The 26241-nt window shown below is 43.4% G+C and overlaps 1 long non-coding RNA gene across 2 annotated transcripts; it reads left to right on the top strand.

Moving 5' to 3' along the window:
* On the top strand, window positions 1-25637 carry LOC135304373 (uncharacterized). Of its 2 annotated transcripts, XR_010365786.1 has the most exons (4): window positions 1-57; window positions 587-712; window positions 20094-20265; window positions 22055-25637. It is a non-coding gene; the product is annotated as an uncharacterized LOC135304373 (long non-coding RNA). The 2 variants fall into 2 exon arrangements; XR_010365785.1 differs by lacking the exon at window positions 22055-25637 and having other exon boundaries at window positions 20094-20745.
* The last annotated feature ends 604 nt before the right edge of the window (window positions 25638-26241 follow it).

Here is a 26241-nt window from a genome sequence, read left to right on the forward strand (position 1 = left end):
GAAACACACAGGTAGATGCTGGCTCTGCAGCAGGCTGGCTCTCTGCTCCCTGCCCAGGTGACTTTGACCTTTTATTTGATGTTTTTAAGTTGTGGTGCTGCTTGTCTGCAGGGCTGGGGCTGGTGCTGGAACTGAGGACATGCTGGCGAGCCAGAGCTGTGCCACTTTTCCATCAGGGAGCAGAGTGCAGGGCATTTTAAATTACTGTCAGGGATACTGACTGTGTATCTTGTGTGGATGCCTGCTGCCTCAGCAAGGGGCTGCAGATGCCTTAAATCAATATATTATGATTTCACCCCAACTGTGTCATTTTGAATTTCCACGTGTTTCTGCAGAACCAATTATATGCATATATATATGAATAAACTCAACTCCCTAGGCTGTTGCTGGGAGCTTAAGCTACTTGGAAATCCTATTTTCAGAAAGAAACAACACCGGAACAAGAAAATTCAGACGCTGAGATCTGTTCTGGTGCTTCCAAGGACCAGGAGTGTTGGTTCCTACAGAAACAGTTTTGGGAGGCTCTAGGGTGACACTGCTTATGCAGATCTACTAAACAAGTTTCTCCCTCACTGATTTTCTCCAGTAAAGAAAGTGCTGCAGGCTTCTTTCCTGCTCTCAGAAGAATCAGCTGCTGAGAATGGCTGCTGTCTCCAAGCCATGTTCCTTGCTCAGGAAAGGTTGAAAGAGGCCTGTGAGGAGGAGGAGGAAGGTGCACGTGGGACATCTTGTCTTTCTGCCTTTCTGACAGTCTATGTTGGTGCATTTGGTTTTGCAGTGGGTTTCTGGGTTCCGGGGCTGCAGGGGAGGGGACAAGTGCTGCAATCTCTTAGCAAAGCCACTGTGGGTGCTGTGTAACTCTCCATGGAGAAGTGAAATACTTACAGGTGCCATTAAAATGCTGAAGGCACCAAGTATTTGTGATGTTGACCTCCCATGGTGTTGTAGTTTGACACTGGCCAAATGCCAGGCACCCATGAAAACTGTTTGCTCACCTTCTCCTGCTACAGAAGAGAGGGGAAAAAATTAACAAAGGATTAATGAATTAAGAACTGGGAGAAAACACTCTAAAGGCAAAACAGGTTCAAATTTAAAGGTATAGGGTAAATTTTTTATTAACAGAGTCAGAGGAAGATAATGAGAAGCAAAACAAGCCTTTAAAACACCTCCCCTCCCACCCTCAGCCCCTCCCTCTTCCCAGGGATGCCTCACCACCCTTGGAAAAAAAATGTATGTGTGCTGTTTTGATTTTCTTCTTAAATATGTCATCACAGAGGCATTCCCAACCTCTCTAACTGGGCCAGCAGCATGTCCATCTCCAGAGCCATCAGAGATCAGCTCTGCCAGACATAGTGGAAGCTTCCAGCAGCTCCTCACAGAAGCAACTTCTGTGACCCACCCTGCTACCAAAAAACCACACCAAACATGCCAGACCAACATTCATGATTTTGTGAGAAACACTTCATGCTATCCCAGCATGCAGTGAAACCCCAGCTCCCCAGCACAGAGCAGCCCTGCTGCACCCAGGATGGCAGCCAGGCTGCTGCCTGCTGAAAGGAACCTCTGTGCTTGAAGGTTCCCTGGCAACCAGGGTGGCATATCCAGACCCCTTTTCTTTTTGATATTAATTTGGCTTTGTAGTTAAAGGGGAAATGCTGGGAAATGCACAATGTGAGGCATTAATGGGTTAGTCAGTGGGATTTATTTGCTTGCTGTAGTGACAGGGGCTCAGTCTGCAGGCACACTGAGGTTTCTCCAGTTCCTTTATTGATGGTCAGAGTTAAGCCCAGCATTTCTCTGCATTTGGGGACTGGGGGCCTCCAGCACTGCTTGAGTTAGCAGGTGGCTTTGTGCTTACAGCCCATGCAGTGAGAAGTCAGGCATCTGTAAAGATATTGGAGGGATGGAGGTAAAGCAACGATCCTGCACTGCCTCTGGGCTCACTTTTGCAATCCACGACTTTGGCAAAAATCCCATGGAACAAAATTCTCATTTTTTCAGTGGAGATAACCCCAGTGCAGAGGAGGTAATGCTGACCCTTTGCCTCCATCCCTCCTTCCCTCTCTGCTGACTCAGTCACTCCAGACTGTCTCCACATTTCCAGGCAAAGGCACAAAGGGCAAATTTACAGCTGCTGTGGGGACAAGCCAAGCCTGCAGCAGCGCAGATTTACCAGTCAGGGTGGCAGGGCCATTCCCAAAACCTCGGGTCTGTTAGAAGAGTCTCTCCACATCCTCAGGAGGATCCATAATCATGAAGAAGACTTTGCTGGTGGAAGTCCAGCTTCTCAGTGGACTGCTGTCTCTGAGTTATGCAGCTTGTCCCTCCTCTCCCCCTGTCAGGACAACCATCACCTCAACTGCTTGTGATGGGGAGTGTGTGTGTGATAACACAACCAGAAAAAGGCAATTTGGGATGCTGTTATTCAGACAGCACTGTGTGAGCTCAGGAAATTGGACCATGGGGTGAGAAAGTAAAGCCCTTGCTCAGTGGGAAGCAATGGGGAATATGGCTTAAGGAAAGAGGGAAAACAGGTAAAGAGTCTGTTATTTCCTGGCACTGAATTCCTGCTGAAGAAGCAGAGCTGAGGGCATGCAAAGTGGTCATAACCAGGTGCAAAAATTTTCCAGTTCTTTGCTTTTCTGGAAACTGCCTAATTCACTGATGACATGACACTCTGCCTTTCCCCAAGCTGAGATGGGTTTTTGTGATACTTGATTGCAATTTTCAACTGCTCTAAATATTAGTGATATTTGGAGGTAAGATGATAGCATTTTTCAATAGAGGGTTTTTAGACAGCAAACTGTAAAAAGTAGCAGATTCTTAACTTGGGACTAATATGAATTGACAGATAAAATTTGCAAAACCCTGGAATTTATGAGCACTGCTAAAACATATACAAGCTGGAAGCACCCTTGAGAATTGCAATTATGCTGTCACCCTCCTCTTCTTGGAAGGGCTGTGTGTGCCTGGGCATTGACAGCAGTTCAGTAGAGGAAGAAATTGCCATTTTGATGCTACACTGACATCTGAGGAAGGAGTGAAACAGGGTGCTGAAGGTGCCCAGAGCAGGGAAAGCAGGAGAAATGCAAAGTGTGCTGGGCTGCTTGGGCTGGCGTCTCTAGGTGTTTTGCTGTGCTTTTCCCTCCTAATCAAGGCTGTTGTTGGTTTGCTTCAGGCTGGGATTGAGGGTTTGTGTTATATGAAGAGGAGAGTGTATTTCTCTGGACTATAGCATATAATGTGAGTGGAGAATATGCAAGGTCACACAGGGACACTGCAGCAGAAACCAGGATAAAGCTGTGGTCTCCTCAATCCCAGCACTACTCCCAACAGCAAGGAATGCAGGGGGAAAAGGGCACAGAGATTTTCAAGTCAATTGAAATTATCTAGCTGCTTATGCACTGGGCTTCATAGCATGAAGGGTTTCTACACCCCCAGTATAACCAGTGTGAAGCTCAAAGGAGCAGCAGCCTGGGCCATCTCCCTTTTTTACTGTGCTTAACAGCAGTAAAAACCTCCCAGCAAGAAAAGGGATTTGCATGGATGAAACCTTAAACAGCTCCAATTCTTCACCTGGAAGGATGCACTGGGTTGTAATGAGACCTAAGTTTTTAAAAAATCCAGTTTATACTTAAGTTTAATTTTAATTAAAATGTGCATTTCAGATTTCTACTGATAACTCTCAGGTGCATTATGAAACACTGGAAAGGGCACTCATTTCGAATACTTTTTTTCAATCATGCTGGCAAATTCTCCCAAGTTGTTATTGAGTGGGTTCATAAAAGTAGCCACCTACACAAACGTGGGATCTAAATCTCATCTGCTGGAGAGACTGAAAAAAATGTTTCTGATCTGGATGGGAACAGCATTGTGCAGGTAGAGGGACTGCTGCTCTGGGAGGCACATTGCTCAGTGCCTGCTCACAGGTAATGATTTTCTCCCAGGGCTTTTTGGATTATGAAGTCAATCAATGTATGTGATGCTGGCAAGAATTTTAGTCTGAATATGTAACCCAAAAGTGATTTTGATATATGGTGGGAAGGTTTTCCAGCAGAGCAGCCCCAGCAAACTGCCTCTGGCGGGGGCTGGTAGAGGTAGTAAGCAGATGAAGTAAAGCCCAGGAAGCAGTTAAAGATGGACTAATTTTCCTCCTCTACTTATAAATGAATGCCAACATCCCATGAGGATCTCACAGGATTTCAGTTCATGAGCTCACATGGCATTAACCACAGAGCCTTTCACCTTGTCAGCCATACATATCACAGGAAGAATTACAGCCTCTGAACCAGCCATCATTCCATAGGAACCCACAGCCTGCCTGTTCAAGACAGTGGATATATTCCTTTTCTGTTTTCAGCACTGCAATTAGACTATTGAAAGGCCTATAGGAGACAGTTCTCATGTGGAGGAGCAGATATTTATTCTCAGAGAAGCTGTCCCCAATTGTCTTAAGTAACTGGCAAAAATAACCTGCTCATTTGCTCTCTCATCACTGCATTTCAGGAGGATTTCATTAATCTGAGATGTCAGGCTCTAAACATAATTCCATTATCAAGACAGAAATAATGTCCTATTTCAAATAATGTCCGTTATATTTCTGAATGTAAAATCTAAAGCTGCTGAGAGATAAGGAACATGTGGCAATTATGCAGAGAATCTCTTTGCTACTGGAAAGATTTTCTTGTTGGGTTTGGGAGAGGAAATGTTTGTTTAGCTCCTTTGATCTGCAGATGCTGAGTTGTCTTCTAGCAGGAACAGCCATTTCTAGTTGCTTTAGAATTTCAAGAAGTGTTTGATCCAGAAAGGTACTAGAGATAATTCTCTGTGTTTCAAAGGGTAGATAATGCATCACATGCAGTAGGAGACACTGCTGTTGTTCCCTGAAGGATCAGACAAGGCTATCAGAACATCATCGAGGAATTTGAGAACAGGCATTGAAACGTATTTGTTCTGTCACTTTTGAGGAATATTTGATGAAGCTTGTTTGATTTGATTGTTTCACTACTGTGTGAGCTCCTTTATCTGATTATGGTATTGTCCACTTTCTCATTGTATTGCATTTTAATAGTCCCAAGATTAATTAGATGTGCATAAAGAGCAGCTGTGAGAGACGTGAACCTTTTGTTCTGGATTTTTTTCTACTGCTTTGAGAAGAAGGAGATGAGAGATAACTGAGTGCAATCAAAGTGCAGTCATGCTCTTGATTAACAGCATAATTAGTTAAAAATCTGAAAATTTTGCAGAGAATATCTGCACTTGATATTAGGGCTCTGAACTGACTAGAGAGAAAGACCACATTGAGATTTTGCTTTATTATTTATAAACATAATTGAATGTTTTAATAACAAAGTTTGTCCTTTTTTTTCCATGGGAAAATCCGTTAATAATAAATAAACAAACAGATAAACCAGGAAGGTATGTTAGTTTTACTGCTGTTACATTAACCCCAAAAGGGAAAGTTTGGTCCTCAGTCACAACTGTTTTGCAGCTGGATTTGCTCTGGTTCTTTTAATGTGCACCCAGTTCAATGTATGTGCATCCAGGTTAATGTTTCATGGAGATGCAGACTGAAAAGGGCTTTTTAAAAATCTGGGGATCAGGACCTTCTCTTTAGAAAATTCAGCTTAGGTGGGTGCTTTCAACAGGAGAATATAGAGGAGGCATGGTGCAGGCAGGAGAGTACAGACCTGGGGTGGAATTGGCTGGGGATGTAAGGGAGGCTGTTGTCATTTAAACTAAGGATTAAAGTGTATGTCTTGTCTTTTTTTACAAAAAGCCTATTTTTTTTTCTAGTTTAGCTGTTAAAATCACAAAAAAAAAATCTCCCAGGCTAAATCTGGTAAGAAAATAATGATATTTGAATGAAGATTTTTCTGATAGCTCCTCCTGCTTTAATGAAAAGTTTTATGCAACTTATAACAATATTTGAAAATACCTGTTTTCACACTGAGTGAAAATTATGTCTAACATTATGTATAAAAAATGGAACAACAAGAGGAAAAGAGCATTTTAATGGCTAGTATTTGTGAATACTCTGTTTACTTGCCAAAGATAACACACAGGGTAGAGAACTGCAAGTAATCTCCTATTTACATTTTATTAAATTGTATGCTTTTACTTTCATATTTAAACAGAATAACCTTAAAAAAATCCTTAAGCCTGTGGGGTGGCACAAACATGATAGCAACGAATCTTTATAAGATCACAAAATATGTGTTTGCCCTTCTAGAAGTTTATGCTTCCAGATTTAAGCATCTCCATTCCAAATTACATCCTGTATAATACTCTGAATTCCATTGGTGCATCTGCAAGTTTGCAATGCTTTCCTTACAACCACCTGTCACGTTTAGCTTCTCAAATTCCACTTAGCAGAACTGCTGAGAATAATAAAAAATAGTCAGCTAGAAAGTTAGGAAACTTATTTTGTCTTGCAAGGGAAACTATTATTTTCAACATCTGGAGAAAATCTGTATTGGCTATAATTACTCCCTCAAACATTTTGATAGTTTTTATAAATGAAAAAATAGGTTGATTTGTTGTTGTTGTTTTTCCATACATTTTCACTGCCCATAAATCCCAAGGGGTTTCTTGGGGGACAGATCCATCCTTTTCCAGCAGAGACTTGGGGAGGACAGGAGTGAGGATCTGGGCTCAGGAAAAGCCACGCCAGTTGGATTCTGCTCTGGCATTGTTGATACTTTGTTTTGAAGTTTTTACCCCACTGTGCTGAAGCACAACACAGAGGGCTTGTCCTATTCATGCTGAAAGTCTGATAATTGGAAATTAGCTGTGCTTGCAGCTACTTCTTGGTGGTCTCATAAAAATTCCTTTTAACTCTGAACAGCCCCTCAGTATGCAGAAATTATTCAGTGCACCATCTGCTCAGGGCTTGTGGACATCTGCAAGTTACCTTTCTGTGACAAGGATATCTGTGAGCTGAGTGTCTGCAGCATCCCTAACTAGCTGAAACATTTCAGAGCCCACTACTGGTGAGAATGCAAAGGGGATTCATGCACAAAATGAATGTGTGCTATGAAATAAATTACTGGGACACACTTGCAACTGTTTACCTTCTGTTAAGCTTGTTGCTACTGAATTAATTTTGGAAACATGGTAATTTCATTCTGCTAAAACTAATGTATGCATGGAATGTGTTTTTAGAGCTTTAAATCATCTGAGAACACTTACTTTTCTTAATTTATCACCTGCTTTCTAAAAATTTTAATTTGTAGTTTTTCTACTGTGCAATCAAAACCTTATTATTGAAGAGGCTGTCACTCAAAACTTCCTCCTTCCCTCCTGTGATGTGCAAAATTAATTCTCTGTCAAATGTGCTTGTGTAATTCACTGGGACCAGTTCTGTTCCAGACCTGATCCCGCTTTCACAGCTGTAAAGGCTGAGATATTCCTCTGAATATTCACTGCAAATTATCTGATCAGCTGGTAGCCAGCCTCCTGTTAGCAAAACCAGAATGTAACAACTGTTGGGTGGATTTGCAGTTGGCTGCTAAATAGCCTCCTTTTTAAATTGTTGTCCTTAAAAAGTACAATCATGTAATGCAGGAGCAGAGCTGAGATGAGGATGCCCTGTCTGTAAGGCACTGAAAGGCCCCTGTTACTCTTCCCTTTCATCAGGCAGAGAGAACAGATCATTTGAGCTCTGTAATCTGTTGCTGCTGATAGCTGACCTAATTTCTGAGTGCAGAAATGGCTTAGTAGCAATCCCATCTCTTTGATAAAGGAGGTGAATAGAAGTGGTGTGTTGAATGGCCTCTGCCAAGAAGGTCAGCAAGTTCTAAAGGGAAAATGTTTGATGGATGCTACTAAATGTATAAGGCTTCTGCCTATTGCTTATTGACAGGTTCTAAAATGAAATTATTTTCTCTGAAGCTTGAAGGTCATTTCCAATACATGTCTTGGCACTAAACTCAGGATCACTTCAAATTAAATGCCAAGAGTGGAATCAAAAATCTTGAAAATCTTCATATGCTGCAATTACAAAAAAACAAACCAATAAAGGGAGCACATTGAACGAGACTCACAAATGTCAGAATACAACTTCAGAACATATCCACATCCATAACAAAGACTTTGTGCATGCTCATATTGCACAGCTGATAGACAGAGGCAAATTGAACCTCACTGACATCCTTTATCTATTTAAAATAATTACTTCCCATACATTGCAGGGGAAAGCAAAGCAGATGTATAATTAGACATATCCCTTGGTGGAAAGTCAGTCTATAGGCTTGGATGTCTCTTTATTTTTAACATTCCCAATGCCATCTGGAGGTTATTCTAACCCCAAAAGTAAGCCAGCTCTAAAACAGCTTCAATGGGGCTGGGCCCTGAGGTTCAATTATCATGCCTGGTGTCATGTCATAACTCATTAATTTTCAAAAATATAAATTTTTAATGTAATACAGCAGGCATAAATATTTTTGCCATTTGACGAGAGGAGGGGTTAGAACACAATGGGAACAGAGCTGTACTTGGAGTGGCCTTTTTGGACACATGGATAAGATGTATGCTCATTAAGGGAGCAGCCAACTGCTGGCCATGGCTGATTGCACTGCCTTTTGTCTCTGGGAGGTATTTTTCCCTGATTCTACAAGCTGTAAAAATAGCCCCTGTGAGTCTGGGTTCAGACTTCCTGCCGCATTTGCACATTCCATTAGCGAAATAAGAAATTTGCTATTGCAGTACAGAAGGTAAAATTGGGTAATGCATTTTGCTTCAGTGTATGTGTATAGACTTCTAGGGCATGCCCTGCAAAATTATCAGTGGCTTTCTCTCTGTGTCTGTTCTACTGGCCCCTAAACATCCTCTTGCTATCCATTCCAAGGAAACTGTAATAGCTAAATTTAATCTTGCTGTCTTGGATTTGGGAAGCCCCAAGAGACATTTGGAGATCCCCTGTTTCTTGACTCTGTCCCTGGTACCCCCACAAAGATGTAGTCTCCTTTCCCCTGCTTCTGCAGCTCCCTATAGGTGCTCAATGCACTCAGCAGTAATGGACAGGGGAGAGGTGGCCTGAGGGACAGGGTCAGTCCAGTGCATGTCACCCAGGGGTCTGCAGTCAGCCTTCCTGCCCCTTGTGCCTCCTGGATGGTGTTTCTAGCACAGAGCCTTTATTGCTGCAGCATTCATGGGTCAGCTCACCTTCCCTTCCAATGAGAGTGGTGACTTGGAAAGCCCTTATCAAGAGTGATAATGCATTCTGGAAGATGGATGGATAAATTCTTGCTGTGCATAATGCATGTTTCCCCCCAGGGACAAAGCCTGAAGTAATTCCAGTAGGGTGCCAATGATACAGATGCAATGGAAATGCCCACCTTGAATTCAGATCCACAGTGCCATTTGGCAGCCGGAGACTCCTGGAAGAGGAAAGGCTGGGATTTCCTGGTGGATGTTATGCTGAGTGCTGCCAGGATGGGGTTTTGGGGCAAGATGGCTATAGTGCAGTGCCTCAGCTGGGACCTGCAGCCTTCTGTGGTGCTGTTCAGTGGCTGCATCCAAGATCCTCTCTGATTTACCAAAATCTACCTGCTTCTTACAGGCCAACTTTGAAAGAGGGTCCCTCCAAGCAAAGACTGTCAGTATAAGTGTTTATGTGTACAAATACACTCAGGACTACTTACAACCATATAGAACAGCTTTAAATTTGTCCCCAGTGTGTGATATGTGGCACTTAGGGGTGTGGTGGAGGAACTTGGCAGTGTTATGTTCTTGGTTGGACTGTATCATCTTAGAAGCCTTTTCCAATCTAAAAGATTTAATGTTTCTACATAGAAAAAACAGGACTCCAAGTACATTTACTTTCTTGGTATGATAATTGTCTAGAACAGCTCTCCATCACCCTGAAAAACCTGGATCATCTCTGGGTAACATTTATTGAGCTGTCACTAGAAGCAGAAGATATTTTTTGCTGTTAGGTGTAACATCTTTAATCTCCCTCTGTGTGGGGCTTTTTGGGCTGGAGCAGATACATTTGTAGGATTGAACTGCTGAAAAACCTTTGGCTGCAGCACTTGTGTATATGCGAGGTTTGCACAAAACACATAAACTGTGGTGCATGTAACAGGATGGCAGATGGTCAGCACAGTCTCTGGCTTTATTCTGGGCTGGAAACCCTGCCTAGCATGGGTGCTTGTGCTGGGGATGCAATGGAGGAATGGTGCAGCAGCCATGGCACTGCAGGGCTCTGACAGCAGCGCTGGGAAAACAGCATTTCTGGATTATATTAGAACAAATTTCTACAGAAATGGGCCTTCCTTGGGTCTGTGTTAGATAACTACAAATCCACAAAGTGTTTGGCAGGTACTTCTCATTTCCCTGACCTGGGATCAGAACCAGTGCTGGCTGTGACCCTTTGTTTGCCTTGCTCTGGGTTGTTGTTTCTCCAGTGGCAGAGCCCCTCATCTTCCTCCCCTGTCCCTGGCTGAGCACCCTCTCTGCTGTTGTGGGGTTCTGGCAAAGAGGGCTCTGCTTTGTTCCCTGGGTACATCTGTCCAAACCCTGGGACTCCTCCCAGGAGCAAATACATTAAATGTGGCACAGCAGATTTTCAGCATCAGCAAAGAAGGAAAGGCAAGAGGTGAGCTGTGAAGGGACAATCATAATCAGACAGCTGTAAAAACTTCCTAGTGAGCAATATAATACTTGAGTAGTCTGAGGAGGTGGTTAAGGACAGACAAGAAATCTCACAGGCAGAGGTTCAGCTCTCCCTGCCCTAGGCAAGAGAATGTATGAGCTGAGCCTGTGAGGTGCCTCCCAGCCCTGTTTGCCGTGCAGGTCTGTCCTTGAGGCTCACATGGCAGTGCTGGTGTTCCCAGGTGGTCTGAGGGCTCTCAGCCCTCAGGGCCCCTCACTCTGCAGAGCACAGAACACTTGAGAGCTGCATGGCACGCTCAGCCGAGGGCTCTGCCAGGTCAGAGATGCCTTACAAGAGTTAGCCAGGAGGGATTTTCCATACAAATAACATGGCCAGGACTGAGCAGCCTGGTGGCCCTGTGTCCCTCAGCACAGGATGAAAAGCTGCCCTTGCAGTGCTTGTGCAGCAGGGCGGGGTGAGTGGCTCACTGAAGGGCAGCATTTGAGGACAGCAGGTGGGATGGCATTTTCTCATCCCACACCCAGAGAAGAACCTTGTGGGACAAGAAGAGCACAAAGAGATGCAGCACTTTTTTTCAGAAAAAGTGCAGAAGCCACACATTGGCTGTTTTTCTTTGTGTCCTGTCACCAGGATGAACAACTCACTCTGGTGTCAGCTTTTGTCCCCAGAGTGGCTTGCCAGCCTGTGAATGGAATTGCTGATTTACTCCCACACAAGAGTATGAGTTTCTGTGCCACAAAGTGTCAATAAGCACTAATTAGCCCTGCTCGTGTGCCGTGACTTCAGTGTGACACCAAGGCCCATTTCCTTTGTGCTTTATGAATCCTCCCTACATCACCAGGACTCCTGGTCAGGGCTCTTGTCATCCTGGCACAGCCTCACAGGAGTGGAGAGTTCCTCCAAGCTCTGCTGTTGTTGCCTGCCATGTGGAGTTAGTAATTCCCCTTGTATCCCCCCAGGTTAGAAAGTCTTTTTGCTTGTCTTTGTAACTTCTATTGCAATAGAAATACACACGTTCACTGTCCTCACCACGGTGGAGAGAGAGGTTGATTTGGGTTGTTGGGAAATGCTGCACACGTGGTTGGGTGCAGTGAGAGGAAACTGCTCATTCCAGGCTGCTTGGATTCCAGGCTTTGGTTCATCATTGCTGTGCTGGGGAAAAGGCTTGTGTGCCATCTGACATCTGGCTACAGGGAGTTTCCAAACAGGTCTGTGGCCTGGGTCAGGAAAGCTCTTTGGTTCTTTGCTCCTTTTCTGCTGTCTCATTTTGTGGACTTTAGGGTGCAGATGAACTTTTTTCTTTTTTCTTTTCTTTTTCCTTGGTCATCATCATTGCCAGAAGTAAAATAGTTTTTGATGAAAACACTGATTTGAGGCAGGCATGCTAAGACCAATGTCAGGCTGCTGCTGGCACCTAGATTCAATTTCACCTTCTATGAAATACAGATTTCATAAAATGCTCCATGACTTCTCTGAGCTGTTTCAATTATCTTAAATCAGTTTTGAAAAAATATTTCATCATCTTCAGTCAGTCAGTTTTCTTGGCTTTTTGACCCTTAAATCCAATCTGTTGTATCCAAATTAGCTGGTACAGAACAAAAATACAATACTGGCAAATTAGCTGCCTTATAGAAGCAGTGGGCAAAATTCCTGCTTGCATTACAAATCTGGAGCAAATTTAGTGGCTTTATGCCAGATCTGAACTGAAAGCAAAAGGGGGCTGTTTATTTTGAAGCCAAATTATATACAAATGTTGTACAAATTGTGTCCTTGCAAGAACATCACTCTTTCTACAGACACAAATATTTACATGATGACTATATAGCGGAGAAACTGTGGCACTAAACTTTCAGGCATTTGCACTGGAACAGCCACATAAAACACTTTGATTCTAAATGATGATGTCCTTGTAAGTCTTTGCACCTCATTGTTTTTATGGCCAACTTGTCATTTTTGTAGATAGTTATAAATATGACCATAATGTATCTACAAGGACACAGTAATTAAATATATAATTAATTTTAAGACTGTGCAGTTTAAAGTTCTGTTCAAACTGTAGGTGATTTGATATTACATTTCAGTGCTGCTTTCATTAGAGATATTACAAGGAAAAAATCACTGAAAAGCCTCTGGCTACCTATTGGGAGAGGGGGTGTGAATTTTATTGTCCATCTAATTACTTGGCTGAAGACTCTGAGATTTAAAATCCCATTTCCCACCCCAGTAGGGACGTTAGATACTGTTTTCTGGCCCAAATCCAAGCCAAAGAGTGAGCTTCTGCATACCAACAGGCCCCTGCTGCTACAGCTGAATGTTCTTCTTGCTGGTTTGTCCTGGATGTGGTGTGCTGTTGCTTTTGCTGTCTGCTCCAAAGGCAAGTGATGTGACAGAGTATCTGAGCAACATAATGAGGGACGTTTTGCCATCCTTAGAGTCTCTGCCAGGGAGCCCTGGCAGGTGCAGATTGGTGGCCTGAGGGTCTGGAACTCCACCAAGCCATCACTGAACTTTTGTGGTCTCTGGGAGCCAAAGAGAGCCTGGTGTGCAAGCTCAGAGCTGGCTGTGAGCTTCTGCAATGTCCAACAAACACCAAAATCCTCTGGGAAAGCTCTGTATGATGGAAAATGCACATTGCAGGGAAAGACTCCTAAGTAATACTGAGAGAAAAAATTGTCATATTTTAAATTAAATTTATTAATTGTCTGTGCAATTTTGAGCTCAAAGACAAAGTGGAAATGTGGGAAATGTCAGTGTCAGCTGTGTGAGTGTCACACGGGCTGCACCTACCCTGGAGATCCTTGAGCTCAGGGCAAGGCTCTCATCTCATCTCTCATTGTCCAGACAAATCTGTGGGATTTGCTGAGTAGGGCAGTACAAAATTCCCAGAAATACAAAACTTATTTTGCCTTTTGCCTGTGTGTGGTGTGGGCATAATGGTGGAGATCTGGTCAGGTAAATTGCTGGGACCTGGAAGTCCCACCATGAGGGCTGCAGCCACCCTGCTGATTCATAAAGAAGCAAAAAAAAAGTGAACTAGACAACAAGGAATGAGACAATAAGTATTTCACATGTTCCCTCCAAAGAATAGTAATTTATTGGACATTCAGAGCTCTTAATTAGCTATATGAAACAAGCACTCCTTCTCCCATTCCTCTCTTTCAAAAAGGCTTCTAGAGTAAAGCAAAGGTGTGAAGTTGGTCTGGGTCTCCTCAGAGGATTAAGGCAAATTGTGTAAGATATATTTAAATCAATTAATCTTTTCAGATAGGTCCTAAATCATGTAATCAATCTATTTGATTCTACTGGCATAATCCTGAACATGCAGCTGTCTTGTGCAATAAGCCAGGGAGATGCTCAGTTGCATTCAAGGGAAATAAATTTAATTATAAACACATCATGGAGTCAAACATTTCCTGAATGTGGAATTCAATGTCTTGTCAGCCTTCCAGCAGAGAACACCATCAAAATTTTATAGGGAAGTAGACTCTGCCCTGAATTTATATGTACTGGCAAGCACCTCAACCAGAAAACAATTTCCTCTTTTTTTAAAACGTTTTTTAATTTAAGGTTATTTTTGTCTTCAGTAGAATTATCCACAGTGTTGGATGAAACTGACAGTGCAGTTACAATGTGCCAGAAAAGAAAGAAATACAAAAACCTACCTGGTCCACATGGCCACAGCATCACACCCAAAATTCTGAAGGGAGCAGAGGGACTGGAGGCACAGCAAAGCATTCACAGCCCACGTGTGTGGCCAGAAATTCAACATCTTGCTGTATTTAAAACCTGGTGGCTCCTTTTGATGCTGATTGTTACTCAGCAGTTCTGCCAAGGACCTCAGATGTGGGGCTGGTGCCACTGGGATTTCTGGGACTGGGGCAGTGGGACCAGAGTGCCCCAGTAAAACACAGCCAGGTGTGCAGAGGGGGACACCAGATCTCCCAGAGGTGCAGGGACAGCAGCCCTGGGTGTCCCTGTCTCTGACACAGCCCCTGCTGGCCCTGTTCATGCTGACAGCACATCGCAGGGCATCTGGAGTCACTACAGCATGAATAATCCTGTGCTCCTCTTTTATTTACTCGTTCCTGTAACTCAGTGTTGTCTCCTCACCTCCAGTTCTTTCTGGATTCCTTTAGGAGGAATGATTGATAGGGTTTTTTTACTGTATGTTTTTTTATTTGTCATTACTCCAGGTTATATTAAATATTCCATAATTTATAATGGAATATTCTATAGCAGATGTTTTAAAGGAAATTTATGCTTGGAAAATTCTGTGAAAAAGGGCAGAAAGAAAATGTCTTGAACTTAGTGATGATCCCTTCCAACAATTTCTCACAATGTTTCAGTTAGGGAAATATGAGGTTTTATTATTTAAAGAATTCAAAAAAAGAAAGCGTTTTCATTGTTCCTCCAGTGTCAGAGTCCAGCAGTGAGCAGCAAAGGTGAGGTGGGGCAGAACTCCTGGTGCTCACAGAGGCTGACCAATGTAGTTTAGTGTTCTCAAAAGAAGGCAGCTGTATTAGTATATTATGTGTCATGAATTTGTAATGGCATAGAACTGTTCTTTTAATAGCTTCATTTAGTTCAGAATAAATTTTTAATTTTCACTTTTTCCAGGCTTATTGTTATTGAAGCCAATGCTAGTTGGGAGTTTCAGGGCAAATTTGGTCCCACTTGAGGAAATAACATATATTTATTCACACAGCAGTTTTTCAGTGGGACCAGGTCCCACCAAATATTTAATTTTTCCCATCTTCCCTGGTTTCCTTTTAGGTTATAATGCAGTTGCAATGTCCCTGGAGCTCTAAGCCTAGGGCTTTTTAACCTGAACCATAACCCCAGGCTGAACAGTAAAAGCAGCCTGCTGCTGAAGGAGCAGTGCTGGGGTCATGCTCCCCTTGGCATGCCTTTTGTACTTGCAGTGCTAAATCAGTTTCATTTATAACCAAACCAAAACTTTGCTGGTGTCAAGGGCTTTTGGTTGCTCCTACATTGCCCCTTTCTTGTTGCCTGTGTGGGTTGTATCTGTGTGGGTTGGTACTTTCTTTTCCTAAGCTGTTCTGCACCCCTGTTTTGTGCTATGTCATCAACCACTGAGACAGAGAAGTTCCCAGCTGAGGAACAAGAGATCTGACATTTTCCTCCTGCCAGGGGGATGCTCTGAAGTGGATGCTGGGGGACAAGCAATGTTGTCTGGGGAGCTCAGTCCGGGGCAGGGGAGAGGCTCTGGGGTCACTGCTGATGGGCTGCTCTGTCCTGCACACAGGTGGGAGGTGGCAGCTCCCCTGCAACCCCCAAGTGTGCCTGCAGCTCCTCTTCTGCCACAGCAGCTGAGAAAAGCTGATAAGAACAAGCGAGCCCAGAAGCCAGGGGCAAAGCTCAGGGGAGGAGAAAGCCACGTTTTGTCCAGTGTGCAATACCTGCTGCATCACCTTCCCAGACAGCCCACCAACATTACCCTTTCATATTACATTTTAATTTAGGTTGTGGCTGCTTTTTCTAAGTGCCCTTTAAATATGCTTAGAATGCAGAGAAAGGGTAGGAAATAGAGAGAGGTAATTACCTGTTCAACCCTCCAGTGCAATCCCATGCATCATCTGGAAAAATCTGAGTTTAAGCCAGAGGAAAGGAGAGCCAAAGCACTGCTTATTGGCTTTCCTGAATGTGTAACCTCTGTCAGGTATAATTATTTCACCTGATACCTTGTTAATTATTTCCCCACACTTACCTGGGGTGGTGGCAGAGCAGGTGAAGGAGACCAGAGTCCCATCTGTGTGTGCTGCCCTCACCATGGAAGAGAGACAACCCTGGTCCCTGAGCAGCATCAGGAGCCATTGGTTTTAGATGGCATATTTATCTGTGTGGGTTTTGCCTCTGTCTCTGGTAACCTGAGACAACTTGCCTGCAAATTCCACTACACATTTTTACCTTTTTTTTCACACACTTGATAGCTTCCCAAGAAGACTTAAGCTTTCACTGATGAAGCCCTCAGCAATATTAATGATATTTTTTCTACTTTGGAAAAATTTTTGTTATGAAAATTGTAGTTTTTAATTTATAAGGAACTAGGTATTGTTAATAAAAATAGGTGCTAAACTGGATACTATTTGTGAAAAATAATTGCTAAGTGTTTCTGTTTAAAAGTATTTTCGACAGCATCTCAATAGAACAATCATTAAATCCATAGAAATATTATCTAGAGATAATTTTTCTATCTGCAATTAATACAGAATATTTTTCCAAAATCCAGGTGATGCCTTCATTGTTCTAAGTGCATAAAACTAAAATGAGAGTACATCAAGGTAAAGATGCCAGGGTTGCATTTGACTATAATCTGTTTATCTTGAAAACAGCAAGGATGGGCAGGTCCTGCCATGGCAAGATCTGACACTGTAAAGGAAATGGCCATGGCTACCTGGGGACACACATGCTTCAAGATGGCCCAGAAACTTTTCACTGGCCACTGCTGCAGGCCACTTTGTCCCACAGAAATCCAGGTGATGAGGTCCTTGTGCACCCTCTGGTAATCTCTGGGGAGGAAAGCTGACATATCTCAAGTGATTTCAGCCTGACTGGCATACAGAGGTCTCGGGCTGTCAGTGCCAAAATGTCTTGAAAATATTTGATAATTATAGATGACAATCTCCTAAGCCAAAAAGTGATGGATTTGGCACAGGAGAAATCTGTATTTGACCTTCTTCTGATAGGGACAGATATGTTTCCAAGAACTGAAAATTAGTTATTTTCATGGGTATAATTAATTCTGGCTGGACTACAAGACCAACTACACTTGTCTTTGTAATGGAGGGCAGCTTGGTAACAGCAGGTGCTGTAGGGTGGTAGATGAAATAAAAGAAAATTTGGTGGAAACTGAAGCTACTTCACACTGAAAAAGTAGTGTTATTTCTGGGGAAAGAGAAATTAACTCTGGGACTAATTTGCAGAGCAGTTGTGGTCAAGTCATTGTAACTGGAAATTTTCCCAAACATTGCCAGATTTGTCTCTCTGAAATCTGTGCTCTGGATCCCACAGCCACAGGACTTGTGGCAGAACCTTCTTTAGACAAAAACTACATTAAAGGAGAAGGAAGAGCTGTAAAAAAGTGGGGAATGGTTTTCTGATGCTCTTTTGCACTGGTGCAGTCCCTGAGAGGAGAACCTTTCTTGGTCCTGGGCTTATTTGGAGTGACAGGTTTTCATTACAGCTTTGTCTTTTTGATGTTGGGTGTCTCAGAGCCTGTCTTGTGATGGTTGGGGGTAACCTGGCAGTGCCCAGAGGCCAAACTGACACCTGCCCCCTCCTTTGGGTCCCTCAGAGCCAAGGGAAATCCCTTTAGGCCCCAGGTTTGGCAGCTGGGGTTGGCTGCAACAGGTACAGCACCTGGGACAGACAGGTCTGGCTTTGGGGCTTCATTTTTAAAGTAACTTCTCAGAGTTGCTTTACAGAGCTCAGGGGAAAGTGCAGCTCCCCAGAACCCAGCCCTTTGCTTAGGGACAGTCTTTGGAGTGAGATTTCAGCTTTATGTGTTTGAGGACACTGGGGGTCAGAGCAGCTAATCAATGTTTAATTAGATCCTAGTGACAAATGTTCTAGTTTCAGTGGCATCTCATTTAGTTGCAGCAGCAGAATTTTGACCCCTAATTTGGAGGAAAATGGGAGAGTTTTTGTATTCAAGATTACTTGGCTAATACACCAGAGTCAGACAGTGAGGCATATTGTTATGTATTTGCTTGTGCCTTAATTATTGCAAATCATTACCCTGCACACCATTTAAATGTGCTGCTCTCCAGTTTATCCCTGCTGTCTTGGAGAAGCAGCACCAGTTAGTGCCTTACTGGTAACTGCTGCCTCAAAAAGGGAGATTTGGGGTACAAAGACAGACTTGATCTTTTCAGTGTGTTCAGCAGGAAACTGTGCCACAGAGAAAATGCAAGGAGACAAAGCCATGACGCCAGGGATTGGGCTCTGGTGGAAGTAGAAATGGGAAAATGGATTTTCAAATGGTTAGCAGGCTGCTCCATGCCCTTAGAGGAGTTGGCAGGGGGTGATGGCACACACGCTGTGCTACCTCTGGTAGGGAGGAATGAAGAGAACATCACTTTACTCTGCAAACCCATTGTCAGGTGAATCAGTGAGGCTCCCAGAATGGCAGGATGGAGAGAGAGCTCCTCCACCATGGAGAAACAGCAGGACCCTGAATTGCCCCATCTGAGTGAGAGAAGTCACCCTGTGAAAGGTGTCAGGCTGTGCCTTACACAGGCCCAGGAAAAGCACCAACAGCTCTTCTGAAGTCAGAGACAGCAAAACCTACAAAATCATTACATAGTTGGTCACAGCCACACTCCTGGACCCAGTCACAGTCCTGGCTGCAAGAACACTGCCTGGCCAGTCTGGATGGACAGAAGGAGGGGTAAAATGTGCCTAAAAGACTTCCTTCCATGCAAATAGTCACCAGCCAACACCTGGGGGTTTTTTCAAGAATGGATTGCAATCTATTCACATTCTGCTGCATTAAATTAACATGACAGATTAGCTCACAGCTATGGCTCATTGTGGGGGAAGATGTCTGGAACAGCTCACCGGGAGCAAAGTTCTCTGAAAGTCCTGCAAAAGGCCATCTTTGGCTGGTTTTAATGGAGTCCTCTTTGTCCATGACATTTTAGCCTAAAGACATCATGCATTGTTAAATCCTCCTCCTCCATGCTCCATTCTGGAAGTCTCATGGTGACAAAAGAGATGTAAATCAACTCCTACCTTCCCTGCAATGCATCACATGGTTATCCCTCTTCTTGCTAAGCCCTGAGTAGTCTGGAAATTGCTGTGTGTGAAGGAAAGGATGCTTCTGAGATGTAACCAAGCTGTGCTGGTTTCAGGGCAGGGCTGTGCACAGAGATGATTCCCAGTGGTGCAGCAGCAATGGAGAATTGTCTGCAAGGCAGTAGGTTTGCCACTGATGGATTTGCCACTGATGGAAGCTGTAATTAAACAGAGCACCTGCATGTAGAGGCTGCTGGGAGAGACTTCTGAAAATACCTTCCAGCAAAGGTTTTTCCACCAATGAGGCAGGAATTCTCTCCTGTACTTCCCTTTAGATTGAGGCTGGCTCTGAGCAGACTGGTGAGCACAGAGGGACTGAGGGAGCAGAGGCCCCATCACTAGTGACTTCACACCTTCCTTGCATGGGACAGTGCTGGGATTCATCCTCCTGGTGTCTTTTTCTGCTCTGTCTTAACAGTTGCAGCAAGTGAGAGCTCTGCTTTCATCCCAGGGGAAAAGGGGAGGGTGGAGAGCACTGCTGTGCTTACAGCCCCTTTCCACTTCTCCAGACCTCTGGAAATGGATCTTTATCAACACTATTGTCAGTTATAATGGATTCCTTTTCATTCCCATCACTAAAACAATTCTGGTGCCTGATCAGTCACATTATTGCCACTTACATTTAGAGCTAATTGATTCCCTGTGTTTATTTTCTCAGGCACAGAACAAGCATCACTCATAGCTGAGCAGAAGCTGCCTCCATCCTCAGCCCTGCTCTTTCTCCACCAGGATGTGGTCTCTCCTCTCCTTTCCTGATCACTTAGGGGCAGATGAAGACATCCATCTCAAGAGTAATGAAGCCCTGTCCCCTGCACACCCCCGAGGGGCTGGTAAGAAGAGATATGGGAGGTGACATTTTTTCTGTACTGACACCAGAGTCCTCTGAGGGTTGTCAGTACCAGCTCAGAGAACACAGGAGGAGCAGAAATCCACCCCGGTTCGTGGGCAAGCATTAATTAGCCCATAGCAGATGCACTGACACTTTCTGTTCCTTGCTTCAAAAGTCATCATTTCCAAATGCAGGAGGAAACTGAAGACAGGTCAGAGAGGTTGCCCCCAGGCAGCCAACCTTGCAAATAGTGATTTATTTTAGCAGGAAAAAGGAGGAAGAATGGATTTTGCTCTTGGATGTCTGTATTTAAGAAGAGGATTTGATTTCCTTATATCTCTCCCTTATGTGTCTGGATTTTAAAAAACCTTATAAAAGAATAGATATCTAGAATAACAACAAAAAAAAAAAGAGTGCCTTTTAACTTGTTTTTTATAAAAACAGGATTAGGATTCAGTGTCCTCTTTCAGCTGAGTCAAAAAGCCAGTGCCATGCTACAGCCTCAGAGGAAAAAAGGCTGGAATCATATCCAAGTGTTTAATATTTATCAGATGATGGTTTCTTTTCTCATTTGTTTCAAAGAATAGGACACAAATAAAAGGAAGGGCACATTTCTTTTAAAATTTAAAGGACAAGATGTTGAATTTTACATTTTTGTAGGAACATATGCATTGGTAATGCGCACACAAGGAACTTCAAAACAATGTTAGCATTCCAATATTAGAGATAAAAAAAAAAAAACCAAAGGAGGGGATTCAAGCATGTAATTTGTTCATTGTTCATTTATCAGCTTCAACATTAATATTTTCATATCTGAGGCCTAGACTTGGGGCTGAGTTACACCATGCAGTCATGGAGCCTTCCTTTGAAATGGCCTGTTTACATTAAAAAAACAAACAATAACAACAGCAGCATTCTTCTAACTGATCACAGCTTAAGCAAAGCAGTTTTATTTCCAGCAAAAGAAATTTGTTAAGAGAATTAGTGGCTGGCTGAGGCACCAAGCTGTGTGTGATAATGAGATGGGTTATAAATAGTGTCATTAATTCACATGTCCTTCTAACACATGCCACTCCAGTTAGTGTTCAAATCCCAAATCCCTCAGTGCAAAATGCACTGACCTCCTCATTAAAGTATCTGATGGAGAAGCCTGGTTTGCTTGTAGCTGCTGCCTGGTGCTCTGCATCAGGAATAATTACAGGGCTGTGTTTTTCTTCTCAGCTGAAAGACAGAAGTAGTTCTGTCTCCAGAAAATAAGGCTTTCCTCACGTCTCATGCTGCCTTTTCCAAGTGTTGGGATGTTTTATGGGGCAGCACAACTCCCTGCAAGAAGAGGCTGCCCTTACACCAGTGCTGGGACGCTCCTGCATCCTCTGAAACCTCTGCTTGTCTTGCAGAATCCCTTGAAATCTTGCTGTGAGGGCTCTAGAGTTAAATACACCTTCTTCAATGCTTTGCTTGCCCCACTAGCAGCAACTTCTTTGTCCAGGGAAGAGTCTGTGCTGATGGCAGCTGGCACTTGTCTCTGACGTCCTGCAGAACAGGGGCACTGCAGACAGTTCCTGCACACTGGCCCCTTCCCTTGCAGCCTCTGAGGTTTGCCTCCTTCTGGAAAATAAGCTCTTTATGGGGAGCAGAGATGTATTGTTTGCTGTTCCTGGGGCTCTACAGAAAGAGCCCAACATTATAAATTGTGCTAAGTGTGACCATTACCAGCAAACAGCCTTATACCAGCAGGAAAAGCAAAACAAACCAAATTGGTTTTTCCTTTTTCACCATTTTTCTAACAGGCTTCTGAAGAACGGCCATACTTCTGGAAAGTGCCTGGAGAGAGCAGTTCTCTTCAACAGGTGTGGAGCTTGCAGTGAATCCATTCTGCTTCCCCTCTGGGACAGTCTGGGATGTCAATGCCACAGCCACGAACAGCTGGGGCAGCAGCCAAAGGAAACTGCTGTGGCAACCCACAGGCTGCACTTTTGTTCTCTGCCAGCATCACATGCAGCCTGAGTAATATTTGTGCTGTTTCCATTTTAAGAGATGGAATGTGTTGGGTGTTTTCAGCAGGCGGGCAAGCCACGTCTCTGCAGTATCATGGCTTTTGTTGGTGACAGTTTCCATGGTGTTGGTGTTCCCTCAGTCTCAGAGTTAGCACAGTTTCATTATCTCCAAAGATGGTGTTTAAATTGCCCATCTCATTAATAAATTAGACCCTGGTAATTATGGGCTTTTCTAAATAATCTAATAAGGCTTCTTCTGCTTTGATGAGGAGAGTTTAACTGTAAAAGCAAGATTTATAATGTGCTTACAGGAACTGGGATCAACAGGAATGCCTTGCCTGGAAACTGAAGGTTTTCTCTGCCCTGTGCAGTTAAAGCCCAACTTCTAGATGGGCAAAGGAGCTGCTGGTTAAATGCATTACAGTCACCAGGTCTGTGAAACACATCAGCATTTGCTTGTGCAGAGACAGAAGGATCAAGCCTGTGCTGGAAGAGCTCCCTGCCCAGGGTTTGTAGGGGATAATTCTGCTCTAAGCCTGCTTGCCAAGCCAAAATGCAATGATGGCATCATGATATTGACTTACAAATAATGAGATATGTAGAAAGTAGTATATAGTATAACTAGTGGTTTGTTTGGTTTTTGGGTTTTGGTTTTTTGGGGTTTTTTTTTCTCCTTTAGGATTTAAGTCTTCAAAATGCACATATTTAGGCTTTATTCTGAGCGTTTTGGAGAAGCAAAGGAGATGCTGAGATTTTCCCTGTAATCACCTGCCTCTGGGATCTGCAGCTCCATAAATGAGGTTTCCAGGTATCAGTAGAGCTTTTGAAACCACAGAGGTTCAGAGCTGGCTTATCCCTCTGCAGCAGGCAAAGTGTTCCCTGTGGTGACAGGGAAATGCCACTGGTGGTGTGCAAGGATATTCTATGCAATTCCCAGTGCATGTATTCAAAAAATGAAGCCATAAACCCATGACAGAAATGTGGAGAGCAGGGATCCAAGTGACCTCCAGGACTAGGAAGGACTCAGGGCAAATGCAGTGAGGAAGGAACTGGGCTGTGATTTTTTGGGTAGAAGAGCCAAAAGTCAACCCAAGGCGCCAAAACCAGCTTTAAATTGCAAATAACCGATGTGTGAAACATCTACAGATGCCTCATTGTGTGAAATTATGCTCTTAATCTGTGCAAAAATAGCCTGGTTCTGCAATAGGATTCTGCTGGCTGGCCAGGGCTGGCTTCAACATCTGTGATGGGGTCTTGTTGGGTTTCTGCAGTGCTGGGATTAAGATGAGTCTGTGTGTTGGCTGATTTTATTCCTGATCTGACCTGAGCAGCTCTTCCATAGATTAGGTCAGACATTTATCTTTTCAGTGTTTATTCCCTTGATGCCTTAAGTTTTAGCTTTCATATTTTCCAGATTTTGTACTGCATTAGTTTATAACTCTGAACTTAATATAAAGTGTTAGCAAATTCTCTTCACAGTTGAGTTAGACAAAACTTTTTCCAGCCTGAGAACCAAGGACACCATTGCAGCTTCAGGCCCAAAAAGTTAAACAACAGCAAATTGAGGAGAGCAATCTGGGAGGATGGGACTGCATAACCTGGAGCTGTAATTGGACAATTAACCCCAATATGGAAATGGACCAAAATTTATAAAAGAGTGAAAACTCATGACCTGGGATCCATCTTGGGTTCATCTTGGGTGGAGCCATGGCTGGGCTCTTGCACTGCCCAAGGTGCATCCTTTAAAGGCCTTTAAATAAATCCCTATTTATTCCTTTAACACTATCTGGCCTCTGTTCCAGGCAGCCTCTCAAGGCATCACCCTGGTCCTCAGGACAGTGCACTTTGATGAGAGCCTCAGGCTTGCCTTTGCCCTTCACATTGCTGTGAGAGCTGCCAGGCCTGAAAGTGGCATAAAAACATAGCTTTTCTGGAAGAAATTAAAAATGGCTGTTTTATATTGGTAGATGTCACACACTGACTGGCTTAGAAATATAATATTAATGCCTAAAAAAGGTGATTATCACCTTTATACTTGCTTAATAGCATAGTTTTAAAGGGAATTACCAACATCATATATTACATTCTTCTGCTACAGTAAATAGTCTGTCCCTGGTGTATTTTATTATTTACTGTAAATTCATTCAAGCAGTATATTTTGCTTTCACTAAGGTACCCTCAGTTACTTTTTCTGTCCAGGATAAATTGAGATAAATTTTGCCTGAGCCTGGATTTTGCTCGTGGCATCCATCTTTGCCCATGAAAAGTTGCAGTTGGAGTTGAACAGGAGTTGAGAAATGATAATATTGTGCTGCAGAAAGTCACAGCTCACCAGTCCGCAGCCAAGCTGCATACAGAGGCCACATTGAAGCAGCCAGGAGTTTAATAGGAATTGAGAAACACAAAGGAATGTGATGTATTCTCTAATGTTTATTCTGATAAAGCAATAAGAACATTACAAGAAAATGACACTAGTTATTTACCATGACACGGTGAGATTACACAGCAGCGTATCATCACCCCAGGCACCATGGCTTGTCACTAGTTTCCATTTTTGCCCTTGGAGGGCTAAGAATTTATTGCTAGAGTTATTAAAAATGTTGCTAGAGTTGTAGAAATATTGCTAGAGTTATAGAATACTTTTTGGAGGGGGTGGAAGAGAAGACTTCAAATAAAAGATATCTCCATCCCTTTGCTGACAATTCCATGTTCCCAAGGCTGAGCAAATCTCACAGCTATGACCACTGTGTTGTCAAATTGCATAAAAGCCTTCAGGCTGGCACGGATTGCCTTCCTGCAGAAGTTGTGGAGTCACTGTGAAAACTGTTTGATTGAGAGCTCTGGTTCCAGGGCTCTTGCAGGGGGAATGAGACGTGACCTTGAGGTCGGTGGCGCTTTGCAGTGGCTCTGGGGACACCTGCCCATGGTAATGAAGTCTCCACATTTCCATGCTTTTTAAGAAATCCTACTAGCTGCCCCCCAGATGCAACATATTTATGGACCCGTCTGGATTCTGGTTTGCACTTCCAGCTCTGGAAACCCCAGGATCAGCCCATGGCACAGTCCAGTGTCTGTGTTGGGGTGGATGTTGGCAGATACCCCATCATGCAATGTCTTTTGTTGCAAGTGAGTTCAAACATAGAATACCTACAAAAATGGGAAAATACTAATTTTTTTTAAAAAATACTAATTTTTTGAGTCCCCCAGGTTATGGGGCTGCCTGTGGCCATGGAATGGGTCATCAGCACTCAACATCCCAAACACTTTTCCTGCAGCAGTGGAAGCATGAACAGCAGAACTGTTGTCTCCTGCTCCCCTCTGAAGAGTCATCATTTGCTCCTCACTAACATCAAGTGTTTTATTTAAAAGTGTTTAAATATGCAAAACTCATTTTGGATTTGTATTATTAGAATTTTTAAGTGGACAAGGAAGCAATATTCTCATTACAAGGGAGAAATGTCACATTTTAGCTCAAAGAGTGTTGTCAATGCCAGGTTACAAAACACAGGTAATGAAATATGCAGACTTTTAAAAAGGGCAGTGAAAGGAAGCCTGGCAGTGCTGCCTGTTCTCAGAGAAGCAAACCTCTTTGTCAGCTCAAATGCACGTGGCAAGGGAAGGGAAACCTTCTGGGGGGTTTGGCTCATCTTGTGGCAGAGAGGTTTAAAACATATCCTTGGGGATACCTCTGGGCATTGCTGGAAATCCCAGTCAAAGCTGACCCTTTGAAGCCAAGCAATGTGTTAAAACCTACTGAGCTTCCAATTCCCCCCGTGAGGGCTTACAATATGTTTTGCTCTGTGAATTTCCCTGATTTTCTTATGATGCTGATGAAAGGGCAGGTGTGTATGCTAGAGGGGACTGGAGCACTTGTGGAAGGTGCCTGGGCTCTGCTGAGCTGTCTCCCTTGACTCACCCTTGTAAAGCCTCTGAAGTTCATTCTGCCTGCATATGCTGCTGAGAAAAGAGGAGCAATTCCT

The sequence above is a fragment of the Passer domesticus genome, chromosome 7 (genome assembly GCF_036417665.1).
Source record: "Passer domesticus isolate bPasDom1 chromosome 7, bPasDom1.hap1, whole genome shotgun sequence".
NCBI lineage: Eukaryota > Metazoa > Chordata > Aves > Passeriformes > Passeridae > Passer > Passer domesticus.